General features: G+C 35.5%; 1 protein-coding gene across 1 annotated transcript in view; it reads right to left on the bottom strand.

Moving 5' to 3' along the window:
* Stard3nl (STARD3 N-terminal like) overlaps positions 1–5454 on the bottom strand; it is a 43649-nt gene extending 38195 nt beyond the window's left edge. The window contains exon 1 of the mRNA XM_047562233.1: positions 5239–5454. The gene's annotated coding sequence lies outside the window, so the exon portion shown is untranslated. The remainder of the gene's footprint in view (positions 1–5238) is intronic.
* Positions 5455–17033: the final 11579 nt, after the last annotated feature.

Below are 17033 nucleotides of genomic sequence, written 5' to 3'. Positions count from 1 at the left end.
CTTAATGGGACGGTAAGAGGAGGGATATAGGACTGTGCCCTCCACCCCCAGAACCCTAGAGCATTTGGCAATAATGAGAACATTTTTAGTTGTTATGACTAGATGAGATGCCACTAGCATCTGGAGGCCAGAGATGGTCCTAAACATTCTACAATGCACAAGACAGCTAACAAAAATAAGAGAAATTTCCAGCTGAAATGTCACTGGTGCTGAGGATGAGAAACCCTGACTCAAAGTCATTAGAACATCCCTTGGGGTGGAGGGAGCCCTCTGTAACCGTTATCAGTAATGACTAAAGCAACCCCTAGTTGGTGCACCCACCTCACCTGATGATCCTTCTAGCACCTCAAGAGCTCTTGGTATTAACTTTTATAAACTTAACATACCACATGAATAGGTAAGGGTACTTGAAATGACATGGTTTCACATCATGAATTCAATAAGCAATTGGCTAATTTAAAAATAATTATGGAATATATTTTCCTGAAATGAAAAGCAAAAAAGAATACACTATGGTGGACGATCATGCATAATATTTGAAAAGTATATTGTCCTTCAATTTCCATGCACTTAGGAACTTTTTAGAATGAACCCAACAACTATGTATAACCATTAAGCTCTAATATAATAAATAAATAAATATTTTTAAAATATATATTATCCTGAAAATACAGGACATAGAAGCCTGTGATTACCACAATTTAGAAGAGAGTAGGCCAAATTCTTCAGGTTCCAGATTCAAAACAATGAGGATGTTCACACTAGTCCCAAGATATTTCTTGGAAAACTCCAACTACAGAGGAAATAAAAAAAGAAGGGTTTTAAAATAAAGAGTACTGAACCTAATACTACCCCAATGCCTGTCCAGGAAGACCCTTCAGGTTTAAATAGCTCAGAATTAGGCTTTGGTGAGTGTTCAGGCTTTGATCTTGATTCACAAGCAACTCTAGATCCAGGTCAACTCCAAACAAAACAAGGAAAACAATGAGAAAGGCCCTAGCTGTGATGATACATCATTTAAAAGCCTGCCAGGAGTTCTGACGCAGGACTTCAGATTCAATGATGGCCTGTGACAAGTTCCTGCTGCAAGGAGTCATGAGTACTGACTAGGCTTCTTAGACCAGCACTGCAAGTAGCTAAGGGCCACTGAGTTAATTTCTCTAAGAGACTGTCTTCTCATTCACAATACCGACAACTAGAAATCTCTGTTACTATTTCCCAATCCCATTAACACAGAGTTCACTGATTTTATTCATTTATTTTGTAACAATGTGCCCTCACCATTTACAGCCCAAAGATCTGAGTTCCTCTCAAGGGACCTCTTGTCAGCTGTAGAAGTCAGACCCTTAACTGAAACAGGAAAGAGGTTCTGGAATCAAAACAAGAAAAGCCTAACAGGGCTTCTCTCAAAGAGTACTAAATGGGTAAATAAAATTAGAGGTTCTAGGATCTGCAAAAAACACTGCATTAATTTCAAACATTGCAATTCTTTAGGCTAAAGTCAACAAAGATCAGAACATCCATGTCTAGCATTGGACATTACCAGATAATGTAAACCATGTTGTAAAGAAAAACTCCCAAAAGTTCTGTAAAAATAAAAGACTTCCACTAGAGGAACACAGGAAATATTTTCTTTCTTGTAAGTCTGGCCTTTGAGTGGACTAAGAGGTATATGTAGAACTTTGACCAGCTGGAGTTATCCATCCAAAGGGCATTACAGGCAGAACATAAATTATGGCACTAAAGTTAAAAAGCTAAGTAGAGGCCAGGAGTCCAGTTTAGGGTGCTGGCTTCACTTGGATGTAAAGTACTAAAATGTGGGATCAAATCACAACAGTCTGGATTACTTGAACTTGGACATCAGTTGCATGAACAATCTTAAGGGACAGAGATACTCCCTCAAAACATCCAGTTTGCTATTTTAGCTTAAAGAGCAAAAGCTCTCTTTTACCTAAATTTAAATATCTTCCAACATTTAATAAATAATATTTATTTATTTAATAAAAGACAATTTAATAAAAAGACATTTAATAAAAAGACAATGTCCATTAAGATTGGTCAAAAGTCATCCAGAAAGCAAATTAATGTTAGTCTGCTACTATTTATCTCATATATTCCAATCATAATTATTAAAATAAGTAAACCTTAGAAATGTTATTTTTAAATTTAGAAGCACAGTAAACCACTTCTCACCCATATATTTTACAAGCTGATTTCTACTTTTTAAAAATATATTGCTAAAAAAGAGAAATTACATCACTGAGCTGACCCAAGACTTCCTTAATTATAAGAAGAAACTCCAGTTGCCACCAGAAACTCTGAGCCACCAAACTCTAGGCATATTCTCACACTTCTAAACATAAGGTTAAAGCTGGGAAAATAGTAACAAATTTTAAATTCCCTTTAAAGCATTTCTGAAATTATAACAAGTTTTAAAAAGTCATTTTTAAATCATTCTCTTCTAACAAAAACCGAGGATTCATCCAGGGAGTTACACCTACTCATTGCTCAGAAAAGGGAAGAAAAACAAAGCAAAGGATTATTTTAGTTCAAGAAAAAGCACTGTTTCATCTTTTAAAAATTACCTCTTATGAGTTTATGGACAGTACATTCTAGATGTTAAAATACTATATTTTTATATATACAGAAACACTTGTGTGATAGTCAAGAAGGGAATGGAGAAGGAAAAAAAAAAAACACTGGGCTGAAAATCAGCAAGGTTAAATTTTGGCATCAGTTTGGACACTGTGTTTTGTTCTGGAATCACTGAATTTCTCTGGGCCTCCACAGCTCCACCTCCAAACTAAGGGTCAAATCACATGATCTCTAAAATGCCACAATATGAAACAAAGTTTAAATCATAGAGATCTGCAGTTTGGTATTATACATTCAAAGAAGCAGGGGGTGAAGCAGAAGGCAGTTAAGACTTCAGAGTAAGGCTAATGAGCTCTATTAGTAACCAGCTGAGTGGCCTTAAGAGTAAGCTTCCTTTACTCTTGAAAAGGTCTAATATTTACCTTTGCAAGATATTGGAAGAATCAGAATGTATGCAATGTACTTGGCACATTGTAGACATTAAAAAAAGCAGACAAAGCATCCCTGGTCAGTAATATCTACTTAACCAGTTAATGTAGTTTCCTAGAGCTTGGCTTGGATAGAGCAAGGACTGACTGCCATGCTTACCTAATAGAAAGCAGGTAAAGATAATAATGAAGTTTCATGGTTAGGAGGTAAAAGTAAGAGATGAAGATAAGCAAAGGCTTTGAGTCCTATACATAACAATAATAAAAAGGAAAACAACTACATGGGCTATACTGCTGGGTGAAGAAAGACATGTTTTTCATTAAAAAGACTCCTGGAAGAAAAAAAAAAAATTACACACACACACACACACAATATGCAATAATACATAGTATATTATGCAATATATATATTACATATTATATATATATCACAACTCTGTAACCAAATAAAGCAAAAAGTTAGTTAGAACCTGAGTGCCTCTAAACAAAAACAAGGACTCTGCAATATATAAATCATCTTTCCTTAACTCCTGTCTGCAATTCCCACAGGAGATACACATGATGCAGCTCCTGCCCACCTCTCCAGTGTTCCCTTTCTATCATTGTCCCCCAACATCACTCTCCCCCAAAGTTTGCTCCAGCCATACTGGCTTCCCTTCATCCTTGGAACATGCCAAACTTATTCTTATTCTTTCTTTAGTCTCTTTGCAATGTTACTGGAAATTTCCAGATCTCCTCATGGCTGACTCACTCTACACACTCAGGTCTCACCCAAACCATCACCTCCTCAGGGAAATCTCCCCCTGTCACCACAGGTAAATTTGCCCACACACCCCAGTACATCAGAGTTCCTTCCCCTGTAATATCTTTTCTAACATTGATTACTACCTAAAGTCATTTTTTGGTTTGCATGTACATTACACCTCCATTAAAAGAAAATGTCTTTGAGGGGAGAAACCTTATCTAAATGTTCATTACTTAATACCCAACACCTAAAACAATGGGTAGCCCAGACATTCATCAGATGAAACTGCCCCAAAATTCAAAATGACAATAATCACCTTTCCTTCTATGAAATACATAGTCCTCAGAAGTCATAAAGTTCATTCTTTAATTTTTCTACAATGCAAAAATGCAACCTTAAAAGGTCCATGTTAGAGACAGTAAGATCTTAAGGAGAATAAATGTTTCCTGAAAATACGAAATATTACACATTTTGTATACATACATTATAGTCTGCAAATTATACATTACACATTTTCATTTCATGAGCATTAATTACCCATTACCTTATTATTAGAATCCATAAATAAAGAACAGATACGGCAAGTTGTTTTGTTTCATCAGATCCTGCTTCTAGATACAGAGATATAGATGGGCAAATGGGAATTACCTTTCAGAACGCTTCCAAACAAAGAAATCTGATATAACACACCGAACTAACTCCAGTATATTTAGAAATGAGACCTGTTACTTTGCGACCTTACTAAATGTATCCAAACTATTTATGAATCAAGAGATTTATTCAAGTAATTCTGTGAAAGAGAAGATAAATGAATGGTGAACAACTGCCGTATTAGGAGAATGGTAAGAAAAATGCCATAATGTTAACTTATGTTTGAATTAAGAGGGGAAAAAAAAATTCTTCTAACCCTAAACCAAAAGAAAGCATGCTGATATTTCAAAACAACTGCAAGACAAGTGGCCAAAGCAGTGAACTGAAACCATCTCCAGAACAATCATGACTCAGACTTTAATCTTTATTTTGTTTTGCTTTGAACACGGCCTTTTTTGATGAATACAAGAAGCCCATAAACGACTGTGTCTGGTTAAACCCACGCTTCACCCCTAGTCATCACCATTTATCATTCTTCAGGGTCCATGGCCCAATATGGGGCTGGACCCCAACGGGCTCTCGTTGGGGCCCGCAATGTGGAGAAATGGAGACCTCACTACCCGAATCCGTTCCTAAATCCCTGCCCAATCCCTGGGAACGGTGGGGCTTGTAAATCTGCAACTTCACTTTTGCATCCATTATAAACACATGCCTTGCCCCTCCTCCTTCCCAGGGGATCTCTCAGGGTTCCGTAAACAGAAGGGGGCAGCAGGGTTACGGCCTTCGTACGCTGGTCTCTCCAGAAACCCAGTAGGTAGCTTGACCTCGGGGACTCAGTTTTCCAACCTGTCAAACAGGGTGACGAGAAACCCAGCCTACCTCATCGGGTGGTTCCGGGCCGGCCGCCCCAGCCTGGCCCGGAGACTGTGGCTCAGTGGTGGCGCCCTCCAGGGATCTCCGGGGCGGCGGGGTGGGGCCCGGCGGGGCCGGGACAAGGCACCCAGCCCAGCAAGCCAAAGCGCAGCCCACCGCCCGCAGCCAGCCGCCCCAGGACCTCCTCGAGTACCCGGCCCGTGACGTCAACACGCTGACGTTCACGCACAGAGGCAGCATCTCGCGCCAGGGTCCAAGACCCGGCTGAGAGCTGGGCGAGCTCTAGAGGAACCATTCGATTGGACAGAAGATATGTCAGTCATCTTCTAACCGTAAGCGACGCGAGCAGGCGAGAGATGGGGAGCTGGAGTGACCAGAGTAATGGGTGGGAATCTGGGACTCTGACTTTGAAAGCCTTGAGCTGGTTGGGCTCTTTACGGCAATTTGTATTACATCGTTTTAACAAGCGTCTTCTTCCTGTTTGGCGACTATACCTTTACCACTTTCTTCAGTCACTTGGTAGGGATATAGCCCCCGGTTCGTGGAAAATAACCCCAGGAATGGATTTCAGGTACTCTGGGCACCTCCCATTTATCTCTCTGGTTTGGAAACATAAGGAGTTCCGTTTCTATGCTAGAACTCCTCAAATATCACCTCCACTTTGAATATAAAGTCCGCCAAACCTATTTAGGAGACAGTTTCTTTATGCGTCTATTACATAACTAACAATCTCTTAGTAGTAGTTAGATCTAGTTATATTTGTGTGTTTTTTTCCCACGGATTGGGCATCACTTATTGTTTTATTTAAACTAACTTTTCCCCCCGGTAGATGCCTACAGTTACGTCATTCAGATTTTACACGTACAAAGGGTAAACAGTGAATATTCTTCACATCGCAGTTCCTCGGGTTCTCAGTTGCCACTTGGAATCACCGGTATTGCTAATTATTTGGATATTCTTCCAAAGTCATTCTAAGAGCTATTGTAAATTTTAAATTATACAAGTAAAATAATATTAATGCAACAATCTTTTAACATTACGAATTAGGGAATTTCCTTTTCAGGTACTAATTACAAACCAATTCCTTAGATGATAGCTCCTAGTTCTTTTGTAGAAGTTTTTGTTTTTTTACACTCAACATTGAGATCTTCCCATGTTTATATATAAATCTATCTGACTTTTTAAAAAATGCTCTAGGGCAGGGGATGTGACTTGGTAGTAAAGCAGTTGCCTAGTATGTGCAAAGCCCTGGATTCAAGCCCAAGCACTGCAAAAATTGATTGATTGATTGACGTATGCTACTTCTCAGAACCAATATATGTACAATTCAGTTTACATATCCCCACTCTCAGACAGTGGTTTGTTTCATTTTATTATTAACTACTAGAAGTAATAATTTACTTAAATGTGTGTAGGTAGGTGCCTTTTGGTAATTTCTTGTACTTATGTCAAGTATTCTCTAGGTGAAGACACCAAGTGCATCACAGAATATGCACATTTTGAATCCTAGTAACAAGAGTTCCCCAATTTGCTCCACTAAATAATTGTTTGATTGCTCAAAGTAGTTTTTACAGCGTATATCCCACCCCTTAACATTCCTTTCCCTGCATCCTCACCAAAACTGATAAAAATGCAGTTAAGTTTTTAGAAATTGGTATGAAAATTATTTTAAGGATAACACGTAGAACAAAGAACAGTAATTTTAAGTGTATGTCTTGGTGACAAAATGAACCAACATGTGTAACCATCTCTCATTCCAAGATTTTAAATGTGTATCAGCAATGTAGAAGGTTTTCTCATGTTCATTCTTACTCATTACACCCCTACACAAATAGCCACTCTCCTGAATATTACCATCAAAATTAGTTTTGCCTTTTTTTTAAAACGTTTATAAATAGACAAAAATAATATATACTCTTTTAAGGCTTTTTTTGCTTACTATTGTATTTGTAAGATTGATCTATATTAAAGAATGTAGGAGTACTTCATTTTCATTTTTGTATGTAATTCAAGAATTTCTTTATTCTTTTGCTTGACATTAGGTTATTTAAAGTTTGAGGTAACTACAAATGATACTGTTACAAATATTCTTGTGCCTGACTTCTGATGCACATAATTCTAATTTACTTTTGGTACTGTGGCAGGGCATATGTATATATATTCAGCAGTAAAAGACACTGCCAAATATTTTTTGATTCCACAAATTTACAGGCCCAGTAGCAATGAATGAAAATCCAGTTGGTTCATATCTTTTTTGATTTTCAGAATTACCACATTATAAAATTCAATGCCCAATATTCAACAACAACAAAAGATTACAAAACAAATAAATAAAAAGTGAAGTATGACACATTCATAGGAAAAAAAGAAATCAGCAGAAACCATCCCTGGAAAAGTTTAGACATTGGTCTTACTAGTCCAAGAATTAAATCCACTATCCTAAGTTCTTTCAAAGACCTAAAGGAAGCCATTAATAACAAAACTGAAATAAACTAGGAAAATGTTATAAACAAAAGGAAAATATCAACAGAGATAGAAATTATCAAACCAAATAGAAAATCTCAAACTTAAAAATACAGTAACTAAAGTGAAAAATTCACTAGAAAGTTTCTACAGAAGATTTTAGCATGTCAGAGAAAGAATCCACGAACTCAAAGCTAGGAAAATTGGAATTATTCAGTCTCAGCAGGAAAAACTGCAACAATAAGTGAAAATGAACAAAACCTAAGGAACTATGGGGCATCAACAACAACAACAACAAAAAAAATATATATATATAATGGAAGTCCACAAGGAGAGGCTAGAGGGAGTGGGGAGAGAATATTTGAAGAGAAAAATACTTCCAAATTGTCCAAACTTGACAGAAAAAGAGAAGAGTGATTTAGAGCCAGAAGTGAAATTGTCACAACCTTATAGAAATAAAAAATGGATTTTAATATTGTACTATAACAATCACATGCTGACAAATTAACCTAAATGAAAAGGAAAATTTTCTAGAAACATACAAATTACCAAAACTGACTCCATAAAAAATAGAAAACATGAACACATGTATAATAACAAAGACACTGAATCAGTTAAAAAAATTTAAAACTCCTAAAACATAAAAATATATGACCAAAAGTCTTCACTGTTGAATTCTACGAGGGATTTAAGAATAAACACCAATCCTCACACTCTCCCAAAAAGAAATTGTAGAAGGAAAACTTCTAAATTGATACTCTGAGGCTTGTATTACCCTGATTGCAAAGTCAAATAAAGATACTATGGGAAAAGAAAACTACAGAACACTATTCCTTGTGAATGTAGATTCAAATTCTTCAACAAAACACCAGCAATTTTAATCTAAGAGCACATTAAATGATTAGACACTGTGATCAAGTGAGATCTGCCCCAGGAATGCAAGGGTGGCTCAACAACAAAAATCACCTGATGTAATACATCCTAGTAATAGAATGAGAGAAACACCACCTGATACTCTTGGTTAACACACAGAAAAAAAAAAATTGACAAAACCCTTTTTTGATAAAAACACTTAGAATATTAGAAATAGAAAGGAAATTATTGAACCTACCTACAACTAACATCACACTCAGAAGTGAAATAAAAAAAGCTTTCCCCGTAAGATCAGGAACAAGACAAGGATGTCTTCTTTTGCCACCACTTTTTGATTTGTATTAGAAATACTAGTCAGAGCAGTTAGGCAAAGCAAATAAAATACATACAAATTAGAAAGAAAGGAGTAAACTTTCTATTCACAAATAGCATGATCTTATATAAATTCCCAAAGGGGGGGGGAAAAACAAGAATAATTGAATTTAGCAAAGTTGCAGGTAATAGATACACACATTGAACTCATGTGCTTCTGAATCTGAAAAGGAAACTAAGAATATTGTGTCATTTACAAAAATACCCCCTCCCCCTCAAAAAAAGTCTCCCAAACACTCAGGAATAAATTTAACAAATGAGTAGAACGATTTTATACTGAAAACCACAAATTATTATTGAAGAAATTTAAATTCTATATAAATAAAATGACTTCCCATGTTCATGGGTTGGAGACATGTACTTAAGATAGCAATTATTCTCAAAACCATTGTTAACATAAAGATTTTACCAGACTCTGAGTTCCTATGTAGCAAACTAAAACCTGACTTTGGAGAGCTAGGACTCAGCTAATCAGCCAACAGATCAGACCAGAGAAGGTAAACAATTTACTCTAACCAATCAGGATATTTTTATTCTTTATTTTTTGTTCTATCCATAAATACTTACTGTCCATGCTGCAGAGCTCTGGTCTGAATGCTACTCAGTTCATTGAATCATTCTTGCTCAAGAAAACTTTAATTTCTATGAAGTTTTCTTTTAATATCATTTATAGATTCCATACAATCTCTTAAAATTACAATGGTCTCTTTACAAAAGAGAAATTGCTAGCTGATCCTCAAATTCAGGTAGATTTTTAGGAGAACCCTCATAGTCAAAACAATCTTGAAAAAAGAACAGAATTGGATAATGCATACTTCCCAGTTTTAAAACTTGCAACAAAGCTACAGTAACCAAGGACACATCCTTGTGGCATAAAAAGACAGATCAATGGAATAGAATTGAGAGCCTCAATGTAAACCTTCCAACTATGTCCAGATGATTTTTGACAAGGGCACAAAATGGGGAAAAAGATAATCTCTTCAACACACGGTACTGGGACAATAACACACATACATGCAAAATAATGAAATGGGTCCCTATCTCATTCCTTAAACAAAAATTGGCTCAAAATAAGCAATTGGTCTAAATATAAGAGCTAATATTATAAAGTTATTTGAAGAAAACATAGGAGTTAATCTTTTTTCTTTCTTTGGTACCAAATGTTTAACTGCTAGCCACATCCCGAACCCTTTTTTATATTTTATTTAGAGACAGGGTCTCACTGAATTGCTTCAGTGTCTCACTAAGTTGCTGAATTTTCAATCCTCCTGCTTCAGTCTCCTGAACTGCTGGGATTACAGGTGTGCACCACTGTACCTGGCTAGGAGTTAATTTTCATTCCCTGGATTTGGCAATGGATTCTCAAGACAGTCACAACACCACCCACAAAATCAGATAACTTGGATTCATCAAAATTAAAAACTTTTGTACATCAAAGAACATAACCAAGAAAGTGAAAAAACAACCTATAGAATGGGAGAAAGTATTTTGCTTTTGAGGATAACCTTGATTGAATAGAAAATACAAGTCTCTGAATATTCTAAGCAGATAAATCAGAGGATCTTCAATTGGTCATATAATGAAAGAAGGGAGAACACATTTCATTCCACCATTTTCCATGCAGTCCTTTTGTTATGTATTAATTTGCAACTAAAATGTTTTTAGGAGTTTGGAACAATCCTTTTTATAGCTTAGTAATTAAACAAACCACTAGACCACATTACAATTGATGTTCTTATGTAAATAAGGTTTAAAACCTGGAATGGCTAGCTTCAATTTTGAAAGAAAAACACAATGCACCCTTCCTAGAGGAGAATGCAATAGTGGATGGCTATTGAGTAGCAAAGTATCCATACTATTTAGAGGATAGTATGGGTTCTGAGGCAAATGGAGACATTTGAGTCTGATTCAGGTAGATTTGGGTGCTAATTCATTCTTTTTAGTGACTGGAATGTAAATTCTTATAGAACATATTGAAAAGGCAGCTTCAGCTGCAGGAAATTATCTATCAGAAGTAGAAAAGACAAAGTAAAACATGATTTATGAGCCCAGAGCTAATGTTAGAACTCCATAAAACTTTGCCAACCCAAATCATCAGTGAATTTGGTCATTTCCATCCTGTTCTCTCCTTACTTGAGGGATTTGGTTGCATTTTGGTGAAGTCGTTTAGCTCACTGCGGTCTCTCATGTAACTCAGGACCACAACTCCGATGAGAATTCTCTCCTGCTTCACTGAGTGAGTCAAGACAGCCAGGAAGAAGGCACCCTTCTGCCACTGTGACTCACCACGCATGAGACTAAGCTGGTGACCCAGGGAGGGAGCCACTGCATCTCCCTTACATGTGGACCCAGCGTTAACCAATGCTGGTCAAACCACCAATTCCACATGTCAAATTAAGCCGCCTTCTTGCAAAGCTACGAACAAGTCATACAGAGGTCATTGGTCTGTTCTTCCCAGCTATGTTTGTAAAGTTTTCACACAATGTTTACATTGGCAGGAGGGAGCTCCTAAAGATTCTAGTGGCAATGATTGAGGACAGGCCAAAATAATGGCAGAATATCCAGGAAAGCAGTGTTTACCATTATCATGAATTATTTTCAAAGAAAAATTATCCACATTGCTTTTTTCACTTATTGGGGATTTTCTTAGTCTTTTTGTAGGCATCTGTAAACTGAGATTCTTGCTGTATTACAAAAAATTTCAAGTAAAACCATTGTTAGTAATTCTTAACTTTTGACGGCACTGTGTTGATATAAAGTTTTTTCCATAAAATTATGGTATCCATAAAGTTGTTTTAAAAATAAATAACGTTTTTGGTGAACTCATTCATCAGAAGGAGGAAATGATAGTTATTAAAATAATTGTATATTTATAAAATTAGTCTGTTCAAAATTTTACAGATAAAGATTGGACCTATCTTCCTCCTTCTCTCCCTCCCTTCCTTTTTTCCTTCTCATTTTGCTATTGAAAAAAACAATCATTCTAGAAAACCCAGTTTTGATATCTGATGCTGTTATCAATGCTGGGTTTCAACAATTTCAATGAAAATTTGTCTTTCCCAAGAGATTCACTAATATCTGGTTGTAACAAAGAAGACAGTACTTAGGCATGCCCATTACCTATATGACGTAAGCTGCCATAGTATATTAATTTTAACTTTTGACTTTAAAAATATCAGATCACTTACATAAATGATGTATGAATGCATGTTCCTTGAAGATAATTCAAATAATACAGGTGTATAATGAATGCACAGTTAAAATCTCTTTTCAAATGCTCCCTTTCCTAATCATTCCCCAAAGATGATTATTGCTGACCTTTTAGTGTACAGCCTTTTCATTTTTTTTCCATTTTGAATTATGTACTTTAGCATTTGAAACCAGTTCACTGGACAGGTAAAACACATTGGAAAACATCTTTGCTTTTGTTTCTCATTATCTCTTTAATCATAATCAGTAGGAAATTTCTTTATTGACTACTGGATCAAAAGGGGTCATGTCTTCTGTAAAGTGTATGTCCAGTTCCTTGACCCATTTATTGATTGGGTTCTTTGTATTTTTGGTGTAAAGTTTTGTAAGTTCTTTATAAATTTTGGAGATAAGTGCTCTATCTGAAGTGTGTGTGGAAAAGATTTTCTCCCACTCTGTGGGCTCTCTTTTTACATTATTGATTGTATCCTTTGCTGAGAAACAGCTTTTTAGTTTTAATCCATCCCATTTTTGATTCTTGCTTTGATTTCTTATGCTTTGGGAGTTTGTTGAGGAAGTCTGATCCTAAGTCAACATGATGAAGATTTGAGCCTACTTTGCCTTCTATTAGGTGCAGGGTCTCTAGTCTAATTCCTAGGTACTTGATCCATTTTGAGTTGAGTTTTGTTCAGGGTGAGAGACAGAGGTTTAATTTCATTTTACTGCATATGGATTTCCGGTTTTCCCAGCACCATTTGTTGAACAGGCTATCTTTTCTTCATTGTATGTTTTTGACTCCTTTGTCTAGTATGAGGTAACTGTATTTATGTGTCTCTGTGTCTGTTCTGTACCATTGGTCTACCTGTCCATGCCGTTTTTTTTTTTTTTTTTTTTTTACTATTGCTCTGTAGTATAGTTTAAGGTCTGGTATTGTGATACCTCCTGCTTCACTTTTCCTGCTCAGGATTGTTTTGGCTATTCGAGGTCTCTTATTCTTCCAGATGAAGTTCATGATTGCTTTCCCTATTTCTGTGAGGAATGTCATTGGGGTTTTAATTGGAATTGCATTGAATCTGTATAGCGCCTTTGGTAGAATGACCATTTTGACAATATTAATTCTGTCTATCCAAGAACAGAAGAAGATATACAGGTGATTAACAAATATATGAAAAAGTGTTCAACATCTCTAGTAATTAGAGAAATGCAAATTAAAACAACTCTAAGATTTCATCTTACTCCAATGAGAATGACTATTATCAAGAACACAAACAATAATACATGTTGGTGTGGATGTGGGGGAAAAGGCACACTTTTACATTGCTGGTGAAATTGTAAATTGGTGCAGCCACTCTGGAAAGCAGTGTGGAGAATCTTCAGAAAACTTGGAATGGACCTACCATTTGACCCAGTTATCTCACCCCTCACTCCCAAAGGACTTAAAAGTAGCTTACTACAGTAACGCAGCCACATCAATGTTTATAGCAGCTCAATTCACAATAACTAGATTGTGGAACCAACCTAGATGCCCTTCAAGAGATGAATGGATGAAGAAACTGTGGTATATATACACAATGGAATATTAATTCAGCCATAAAGAAGAATAATATTATGGCATTTGCAGATAAATAGATGGAATTGGAGAATATCATGCTAAGTGAAATAAGCCAATCCCCAAAAACCAAAGGCTAAATGTTTTCCCTGATAAGTGGATGATGATATATAATGAGGGTGGGGGGAAGGGGGTGAGAGAAGAATGGAGGAACTTTACATAAAGAGAAATGAGAGGGAGGAGGGAGAGTATGAAAAATGGTGAAATGAGACAGACATCATTACCTTATGTACATTTATGATTACACAAATGGTAGGAATCTACATCATGCACAACCATTGAAATGAAAAGATGTACCCCATTTGTGTACAATGAATCAAAATGCAGTCTGTAAAAATAAAAAACAATTTAAAAATTTTTTAAAAGTTTTCATGTCTATTGATTCTTCTGTTCATTGCTAGTTAATTCTAAAATTTAGTTCTAGTACTACCATCCTGTACTAGAAATTAGAAAGAATAGTCTTGTGTATTGATCAGACTTGAATCTCCTCTCAAGGGAAATCCACCCTTCTCAGTTAAGGGCCCATTAAATGTTGACATTTTACAGATGAAAAGTTTCTATTTCTTCCTCCTAAGTAACTCCCTTCCCACTCTGATGGTAATATCTGACCCCTGGATATAGAACTCAAGGGGTAGAGAGTGAAGAAAAAACATATGGAATGGAAGGCAGGTAGAAAAAGTATCAACCTGAATATAATTATATAGGAAACCTCTGTGGTCTCTTGTTTAGTATGTTTGTTGTGTTTTGTTTTAATTTTATAAGGAAACAAAATTTATCATCTTTACCATTGTTAAGTGTATACTAAGCAGTGTTATTTGTATTCACATTGTGGTATAGCTGATCTCTAGAAGGTTTTCATTCTGTGAACTCAAGCTCTACCCACTGAACAACTCCCATTTTCCCATTGCCCCCAACCCCAGGCAATCACCATTCTAGTTTCTATTTCTATAACTTTACATTAAATACCTTTTATAAATAGTCATATAGTATTTTTCTGTTTGTTATTGGCTTATTTCACTTAGCGTGATGTGGAGGCTCACATTGTATCACATAGCAAGATTTCTTTCTTTTCTGAGGGTGAATAACATCCTCTGTGTATATATAAATATATATATATATATTTATACATTGCATAAATATATTTATATAATTATACAATATATATACACAAACATATATACATGTTTTCTTTATCCATGTTTTCTTTATCCTTTGTTGGATGTTTTGGGTTATTTCCACCTCTTGGTCATTGTGAATTATGCTACAATGAACACAGCTATGCAATATCTCTGGAACATCCTGCTTTCAATCTTTTTGTGGGATTGATGGATCATATAGAATTTATTTTAAATAAAATTTTATTTATTTACTCTTTTCCATAGCCCTTACACAATTTTATATTCATACCAACAGCGCACAAGGATTCTGATTCTCCAGATCTTAGTAACACCTACATTTTTTTTGATAGATCATTTGTAGTTTTGATTTGCATTTCTCTAATGATTAATGATGTTAGTAACCTTTCCATATGCTTGTTAGTCATTTGTATATTTTCACTAGAGAAATGTCTATTAAAATTATTTCCTTTTTTGCCCTTTTCTTTCTTTCTTTCTTTCCATGTATATGAGAGAGAGAGAGAGAGTGTGTGTGTGTGTGTGTTAGTTACTGGGATCAAACCCAGTGGTACCCAACCAGTAAGCTACATCCACAGTCCCTTTTATGTTTTTTTTTTTTTTTGCGGTGCTAGGGATTTGAACCCAGGGCCTTGTGCTTGCAAGTCAGGCACTCTACCAACTGAGCTATATCCCCTTTTATGTTTTTTGTTTTGCAGAGACTGGCCTGGAACTTGTGATCCTCCTGCTACAGCTTTCTACAGCTTTCATCCTTTACCCATTTTTAATCAGGTTGAGGTTTTTGGTTGTTGTCAAGTTGTAGTTCTTTTTACATTTTGAAAATAGATCCTTATCAGGTCTGTGGTTTGCCAGTGTTTTAACCAACTCTGAGGGTGCCTCTTCACTCTGTGGAAATCATTAGAAAATTCAGTGTCATGAAGTTTTTGCTTATAATTTCTTCTGGAATTTTACAGTTTCAGATCTTACATTTAGTTCTTTAATCTAGCTTTACTCTTTTTTCATACATAGCATATTTGACTTTAGTATCAGGGTAGCATTAACTTCATGAATGGAGTTTATAAATCTTCCCTCTTCTTCAATATTCTGGAAGAATTTAAGGAGTATTGGTGTTAATTCTCCTTTTAAGTGTATTGTAGAATTCTGTAGTGAAGCCCTCTGGTTCTAAAATTTGGGAGACAGATATTTTTAATTGCTGATTCAATCTTTTCACTGGTTATAGATCTTTTTTATTTCTTTCAGATTCAAATTTCCTTCAGATTCAGTCTTTATAGGTATTATGTTTCTAGGAATTTATCCAATTCTAGGTTATGCAATGTGCTGTTGTATAATATAGTAGTTTCTAATACTTCTTTTTATTTCTTTATAAGTAGTTGTAATATTTTCTCTTTTATTTGCTTTCTTTTTCTTTGTCTTGCTAAGGGATTATCAATTTCATTCATTGGTTTCCTGTTACCTATTTCATTTATTTCTTCTCTGATGTTTATTCTTCCTCTTTGATTCAGTTTATTCTTCTTTTCTAGTTTTTGAGGTGTAAACTTCGGTTGTTGATTTGAGATTTTTTTTTTTCTTTTTAATGAGAGAATATGAGAGACATCCCTCTGAGTAGTGCTATCTCAGTATCTCACACATTTTTGAATGTTATCTTTTCATTTTCATTTTTCCCAAGATACTTTCAAAATTTCCTTCTGATTTCATCTTTGACCTTGATTGTTTAGGGATGTGTTGTTTAATTTCTACATATTTGTAAAGTTTCCAACTTTCCTTTTGCTATTGTTTTCTAATTTCATTCCACTGTGGTTGTAACTGATACATGGTATGATTCAATCTTTGTAAATTTGTTAAGACTTGTCTTGTGGCCTAACATATGGCTTGTTTCAAAGAATGTTGTATGTGCACTTGAGTAGAATATGTATTCTGCTGCCATTGGGAAAAGCATTCTCTATACATCCATTAGGTCTGGTACATTTGCAGTGCTGTTCAAGTCCTCCGTTTCCTTATTGACCTTGTGTCAACCTTGTGGTTGTTCTATACACTATTGAAAGCAAAGTATTGAAGTTTCCTATGCTATTGCTGTGTTTTCTGTTTCTCCTTTCAATTATGTCAATATTTGCCTCATGTAGTTTGGAATTCTGATCTTAAGTGTACATTTATTTGTGATTGTG

The sequence above is a fragment of the Sciurus carolinensis genome, chromosome 8 (genome assembly GCF_902686445.1).
Source record: "Sciurus carolinensis chromosome 8, mSciCar1.2, whole genome shotgun sequence".
Classification (NCBI taxonomy): domain Eukaryota; kingdom Metazoa; phylum Chordata; class Mammalia; order Rodentia; family Sciuridae; genus Sciurus; species Sciurus carolinensis.
This window is presented reverse-complemented; position numbering and strand designations above follow the sequence as displayed.